Raw genomic sequence first — 7,862 nt, 5'->3', positions numbered from 1 at the left:
CTTTTGCAGATTTGGTATTCATTGACACTCAGTTAGTGCTTTTTAGCACTTGTGTCTCTCAATCAATTCTTCTGTTGCTCAAATCTAATAAAGTCTGAAGTTGATTTGCTACTGTTCCCGTAAATCTAACATGGGCAAAGACTCGCCAAATGCTCGATTCAAAGGAGTCGGATTCCACACTTGGCAAACCCGCATCAAGCTCATCCTGATGAAGAAGGGTCTCTGGGCCATCACAAATGGCAAAGAGAAGAAACCTCGGGACGCGGACCTTGCAACTACTTGGCAAAAGAATGATGACAGAGCCCAGGCCATTATCAAATTGGAGCTAGATGAGAGTTATATCCATCACGTGGATAACTGTGAGACCTCACAGGATACATGGAAAAGACTTGACACCCTGTTCGGTGCACAATCTAAATCATCAAAGTATGGTCTCCTAATTGAATTCTTCAGGCTTGAAATGAAGTCCAGCACATCACTTGCCACACATCTTAATTACATGGAAGGACTCCTAACCCAACTTGCAAGAATCAACATTAAAATGGATGAAGGTGTTTGCATCGGTGTTCTACTTAAGAGCTTGCCTCCTGAATATAATAACGTATCAACAACTTTAATCAACATGCCAAATCCTGAACTTGTTGATATCCAGGCATCACTGTTAGAAGAAGAAAAGAAGCTAAAAACTAAAGAAGAACCAAGTACCTCTAGAGATGAGCATGCATTATATGTTGGCAACAGGTACAAAGGCAAGAAAGATCAGCTCTTTTGTGACTTCTACAAAAGGACCGGACACACCGAGAAGTTCTGCCACGCAAGAAAGAGATCCCAAAAGGCCTATCTAGTCGCAGTCAAAGAAGAAGAAGAAAATGAAGCAAAGGAAGATGAAGATGAAGACCACCAGGATCGGAAGGACAAGACTCATCAGTCCTTGTACTCTCATAATTCTGATAGACTGTTTTAATAGCCTTGTATTTTCCTTGCCCTAATGTTTCCTGCCATAAGCTTTGTAAACTCCTTATGTAACTTGGCATTACAGTCCCTGTACACTTTGTGAGGCCCCTGTTACAGCCTCTGGATGTCCACCATGTTTATGGTACCCACACTTAGCTTTTTCTGCAACAGCCTCTGGTGTTCTGCCATGTCTGTGGTATGCCCACACTTTGCAGGTGGTTCTCATTACAGCCTCTACACACTTTGTGCCTTTCCTAGTTGTGATTGAGGAGGGGTGTTGAGAATCAGCAATCACACTCAAACAGCCTCTTTGTATGGAATCTCAGGGTCAAGGATATGCAGGCTAACTTATCCCATATGCACAATAGTGCCTACTGCAGTTTCCCACTTTCCTATAAAGCATTGTACTTGCTTCCTTTCTTAATGCAATGATAGTACTCTTTTCATTTCAGTAAAGTGTCAATGTCATTGTCCACATACACAAGATTGTGTTTATGAGTCCAAGTCTCAATCTTGGAACCTAATTCACTTGTGTAACAAACAGTGTCCATTCCATCATGAGTCTACACTTCTCCTTCCATCCTCCATAGCTTCCGGTTATGTCATGCTCTAGATCCCGCATTTCTAACAACAACTACTTGCAGATTTGGGACATCCTTCATCATCTAGTACACCTCTTCGATAATTTGATAACCAAAGTGCTATTAGTCTTACCAAAGACTATATATAACATAGTAAATCAAAGCATATTGCTATTCATTATCATTATGTTCGACATGAAGTCAAGAAAGGTTCCATTATGGTGGAGCATTGTCCCAGTGATCAAATGGTTGCAGACATCTTCACAAAAGCTCTTAGTGAAGCTCGCTTTAGCTCATTAAGACATGAACTTGGTATTGTTCCAAGTTCTTGTCTCACTGATTGAGGCATGTATCATTGTATTCAAGAAAACTTTCTAGTAAATCATTTTTGTATCGTAGGTATGTGTAGGGGCTCGGGTTTTTCCCTTGTTCTCCCCAAGGGTTTTTTCACTCGCAGCCAGAGACCTTTGTTTGAGTGGGGATGTTACAACTATATATATCATCTCTCACTTGACTTGGGTCTCACCTATATATACTAACTCTACATCAATATGAATCATTCTTTGGGAGCATGTCTTGTGTATCTCTCGTGTACTCTCTCTCTCTCTCTCAACAGGGATGACGTGCCACCATCGGTTATTGTTTACCATTGGGTGATACACAACCTGCATTTGAAAAACAAAAAGTAATTAGCAACTTAGATATTTATTGTGTTTTGAGAATATATCAAGAAGTAATATATATAAAAATAAATAGCTTCTAATATACCTGCTCGCATTGTTGAGGTAGTACGAATGTGTCATTCTTGCCTTGGTGAAATTTTGTAGAGCCAATCACTACAAAACCACTTGGATGATGTCTAATTGTGCAATGCTCACCCGTTGTTACTACTTCTTTAAACCACTTCACATCTAGCACATATATCAAAAATCGCCTAAAGTCAAGCTTCAAAATATCTTGGATCAATCCACAATAACCTTCCATGGTGCCATTGGTATCTTAGAAGTTTGCAACGATACCACAATCCTGGGTATTTCTCTTATCATCTATACGTTGAGTTTGAACATGTTTGCCTTCACACCAAATAGCATTGAACAATGTGCACTAGTAGTACATTGTTGAGATCATATTAATGATTTAGTTAAAGATGAAACATGTGAAATTATTATATAACATATAACTAAATATAATTTAATTATAAGTATGTCTCACCTTTGATAAGCAACCTCGTGCGTATTCCCACTCCTCTTGCGATATATCCATCGCCTCCTCTTTTTCCATATTCTCCATTTCTTCATGTAGCCAATCTATATCAATATGACGTGGAAGCGCACTTAAATGTTTTGGATATGGGACATTACGTCCATGTCTAGCACGAAATGCTTGCCTTTCGCTTACTCTTCTTGCCCTTGCTTCTTTATATAGTGTCACCCATTTGCTCATTACTTCGCTGTTAAGCACACAAAATACATTTAACTTACGAGGTTCCTTTTTCATTAGCACTTTTCACCTTCCTTTTTCTTGAGGTATTATAGAGGTCATCCTCAAATCTTCATCATCTTTCCATAGTCGTGGTAAAGAGGAGTCCACTTTAGTAAGATATTCAGAGATTTGTACAAGGAATGATTGCACTAACCAACCCTCAGCCAAGCTTCCCTCGGGCCGTGCATTTTGCCTTACAAAATCTTTTAGGGTTTTCATAAAGCGCTCTTAAAAAAACATCCACCTTGCATGTAGTTAAACCTGTAAAAACAAGTGGATTAATGATGACATATATTTGATTAAGGGTAAGAATGAATAAAATAGAGTATGCAACTACCTGAACACTCTCCATAGCCTGAAAAGTCATGCATGGTCCACAATAACATGCCCTTTAAAGTGAAATCTCTAAAGGACTATGATGCACTCACATCTTGTACCTCAATACCTCTCCATAGCGTTTCTAGCTCCTCGATCAAAGGCTCTAAGTAAACGTCCATGTTTTTTACTTTGTGTTTTCCAAGAATCAAAAGTGACAATATTACATGTCCTTTTTTTATTGCCATGGACGGAGGGATATATTATAGTTCACCAATACCACTGGCCATACACTATATGAGGTGCTTTTGATACCAAATGGATTTATTCCATCTAATCCTAGACCAAATCTCAAATTTCTGGGCTCTTCTTTGAAAGTAGGCCACAAATTGTCTACGTGTTGCTAAGCTGGTGTGTCTGAAGGAATTCTCCACTTTCCATCACTTGAATGGTGACTAGCATGCCATGACATGAGTCTCGCAATAGATTCATACTTAAACATAAGTTGAATACGTGGAATAATAGGAAAATGTCGCAAAACCTTACGGGGCACATCCATTAATTTCATCTCCTGGTTGTATCTTGGTTCACCACAAATAGGACACTGTCGTGCAGATGCATGATCCCCACGAAACAAGATGCAATCATTGACACATACATGGATTTTAATGTAATCGAGACCTCCAAGAGATGTCAAGAAACGCCTTGCTTGCTTCCTTCTAGTTGGTAATTTATTTCCATTTGGAAGCATTTGTGACAATAACCTGCATATATTGTGCAAACAGAGTTAACAAACCGCGAATATTGTCTAGAAGCATTTATGAATTAATATCAAATGATACATACTTCAATAATGCATTCAAGCTAGCATTACTCCATCCATAAATGGTTTGTAAGTTCAGTATCTTGAGAGATGCATGTAGAACGGAGTAGGTGCAACCTTTGTACAATGGAGTTTTTGACACTATGTGTAGTGGGTCATTTGTCTCTCTAGTGGCGCCCTCCCCCCGAACCTCATGAGAAAATAAATCGTGCACCATGTTGTCCAAAATCTATTCCTCCAAAACTTGACGGGGCATTTGAAGAGGGCTGCTATCGTCGTCATCATTCTCTACTCTTCTTGAGGACTCTGCCTCCTCGCGTCGACGCTTCGCAGCCTCTCGACGCCCTGGAGGAACCATTTGAGGATGTGGTACCGCATCCTACTCAATTAAAAAAAGGAGGTTTTGTTTAATGGTGAAGACGCAACATAGACCAATAATATTTGTGCAAATAAAGTAATAAAAATTACTAGGTCTTTTTCTTGGTCCCACTCTCCGTATATGTTGAGGTGTGACATTGTGATTCCACGTGCTCGAAAAAAACATCCTCGACAACGTTCACAGATACATTTGATTTTCCGTTGTAGCCAAGTGTCTAGATTGTGAAGACGCAATGTCTCATCCTCATTGGAGGATGTACTGTTTGTTGACTCAGCATATTCCATACTAGTAGAAGATGACGACATAATTACACCTGGATCATAAGGACAAATGTGATTTCATTTGGTATATATGTCATATTTCCTAAATGCATGCATTGATACTTACAACATGGAGGTAAACATTTTGATATTGAAAGACTAGGAAAGTCATGTCATGTTGATTCAAAAACAACCAAAAGCTAGCATCTAATCAGTTTAATTGTTACTGCGCATCTATTAGCACGTGTAATATGTATTATCTACGTATATACACATGCAATTACACGCGCTTATAGGTGCACCACGCAAATATAAAAAAAATTAAAAGAAGTTGTGTCTTTCTTTTCAAACCAATGCTTTCCTACATTTTTTACACATTTTCTGTAGTTCGATCTCGACATCACTAATCATGTCTATCTATCACTTCATGAAGACAATGAGGGAAGGAAATAAGAGTAAAAAGAGGATAGGAGGAAGCAAGAGCCAAAGAGTAAAGAACAAGAGCCAAACAGCAAGGAAGAGAAGAAGATTCAAGCAACTTACCAAGGGAAGGGAGAAGGAGGACAAGGAGCTTGCAACGTAGCCGCCACCCGTCGGAACAAGCAAAGAAGGTGAGTTCTTCTTCTCTCTCTCAATCTTGTTTGCTTTCTCTGTCTGTTTGTCTCTCTCTCTCTCTCTTTACATACTATAGACTGTCATCTATGGAGGTTTTTTTGCGCATTTTTTAACCAAGTTTGAAAAAAATGGTCCGACAGTACATGTCTGTCAGCGCATCTAGATGACAGTGTAGATGCATGTATAGACGCGAAAATAGACGCGTTGACAGACGCACATAGAGACGCAGACAGAGATGCAGATATAGACGCAACATGAAATATGTTTTATCTGCACATGGTAATATGATTTTTCTTGTGCAGATGTGGAATCCTAGATCTTCCAACACTGATCCTAAGTTGGAATGCATGAACAACACCTTAGTGGAGTTTTTTAGAGGTGTTAGTAGCTTTTTTGGAGGTTTTCCAAACAAGAAGTAATTCATGGGGGAGATGACCAATTATCTTGGTCGCCCTCCCACTACAGAGGACGTTTTCAGTGTGATGTCTGGGATACCTATCACATCTTTGTCTAGCACTGCCGCACAAACACCAAACCTTGGCACACCAAACCTTTGTACACCTCTACTAATAGGTACTCCACGCACTATGCATACACATAGATCAGCTGATGCACACAGATCAGCTGAAGTACATGGATCGGCCGAAGCATGTGCATCTGCAGAAGCACGTGCATCAAGTGAGGTAGAGGGTAGTGCCCGTCGAGGGAGGAGGGAGAGTCGTGCGGGAGGACGAGGAGGTCGAGGGCTTTGTGGGGGTTGCCTAGGAGGTGGCTCTCGATCACCGTCACCAGGAAATGAGAGAGGTGAGCCTCCACAAATGTACTACTCTGTCACTGATGTTGGTGGTAACTTGCGTGACTTTGAGGGGAAGGAAGTGATAGCCTACTTGAGGAGTGTCATGCATGCCACATACAAAGATTGCATGATTTTCTTCAAGCACCAAAAAAATGGTTTGTGGCAAGAGGTGCTCTAGGCAGTACATAGAAGGTACCCTAATCCCAAGAATTCACGATTCTCAGATGATTGGGGATGGTCAAAAGTGAGAGACGCGCTTCATAACAAGAGGTCTCACCTTATGACGCGTGCCAAGGAGTCACTGTGGAGACAAGAGTAGGGGCGCCCTGGATATGGCCAACCACCCAATTGCCACTGCAGGGAGTGGAAAGAGGCCAAGAAGAGAGTAGCAGAGAAAAGGACAAGTCGCCAGCATGCAGAGGCGCGACGTATCCAAATGGCAACCATGGGATCTTCGCATTATGGATCGGGTGGCAGGGAGTCATGGGAGGCTGAGTTTGTAAGTATTATTTGATTTCTCTTTTTAAATTAAATTTTGTAATTTATTTCACTTCATTATGTAGTGTGTTCTAATACAATGTATGCTCAAATTATTTTGTAGTATCATATTGTTGGTAGGATGCCTACTCCTAGAGAGGTAGGCTACCATCGAGGTCATAACTGGGCGTCCACTTGTTGGCAGTATTTCTACGAGGAGGGACTCATCACGGAGGAGCAATATAATCGTGCCATGAGGATTCCACAACCAGAAGAGGTATGTTTTATTTTTTACATGAAAAGTATAGGTTACTCTAATTTATTGTTTGTAATGGTATTTATATACCTTAATCCTTTGTGTAGGTGAACCCTGATACAGTTGAGGATAGAGAAGGGGGACTAGCAGTAGCGGTGGCGGCAGCAGCAGCGACATAGGCAGCAGTGGTGGTAGCAACGATGATGCCTCTTCTGAGGAGATGTAGAGGAGCCCCATGCATGCATGCCTCCCCTTGGCTTGTAGTTTTCATTTTTGATATGTATTACTTTCAGCTAGTGCTTGCGACCATGACCATGCTTGAGGTCACAAGTACTAAAACTCATCATGTAAAAATGTTTCATCTATATATATGAAATTTCGTGTTCTACATACATTGTTTTGTTTTCAGTACAAAAATCTTCGAAATAATCTTTCTCTGTTTTCCCTATGCATACAATTTGATGTTGATGGGGGGAAAAAAACCAGAGAGCATGTGGCTTTGTTTTGCACGTCTATCAACGCATCTAAATTGCAGGATAAATGCGTGTCTATTCTCATCAAAAACATTCAGAGTAAACGCTTTTTTAGACGCATAGATACATGCGTGTATAGATGCACAATATGAATATATCCATTTTTTTTATAAACATGATTATATATGTGCGTAGCACGTCAATATGCGCGTCTATATACACGTCTATATGGGCGTGTAACTCTCACTATAAGCGTGCTTTTAGATGCGAAATTTTAGACGCAGCAATAGACGCGGTAATAAACGCGCCCGATATTTTTTAACCCAGTTCAAATATTGCATCTACAAGGGCATTTATGGAGCCTTTTTGTTGTAGTATTTTCTATTGGAAGCTCAAGGTTGAATGGTATGAGCATATGGGAAGTGGATGAGATTAAGAGTTATTTAGATGT

This window comes from Lygodium microphyllum, chromosome 13 (assembly GCF_053477565.2).
Source record: "Lygodium microphyllum isolate KBCC chromosome 13, Lygodium_microphyllum_v1.1.10, whole genome shotgun sequence".
NCBI classification, from domain to species: Eukaryota; Viridiplantae; Streptophyta; class Polypodiopsida; order Schizaeales; family Lygodiaceae; genus Lygodium; species Lygodium microphyllum.
Note: the sequence above shows the minus strand (reverse complement) of the source record.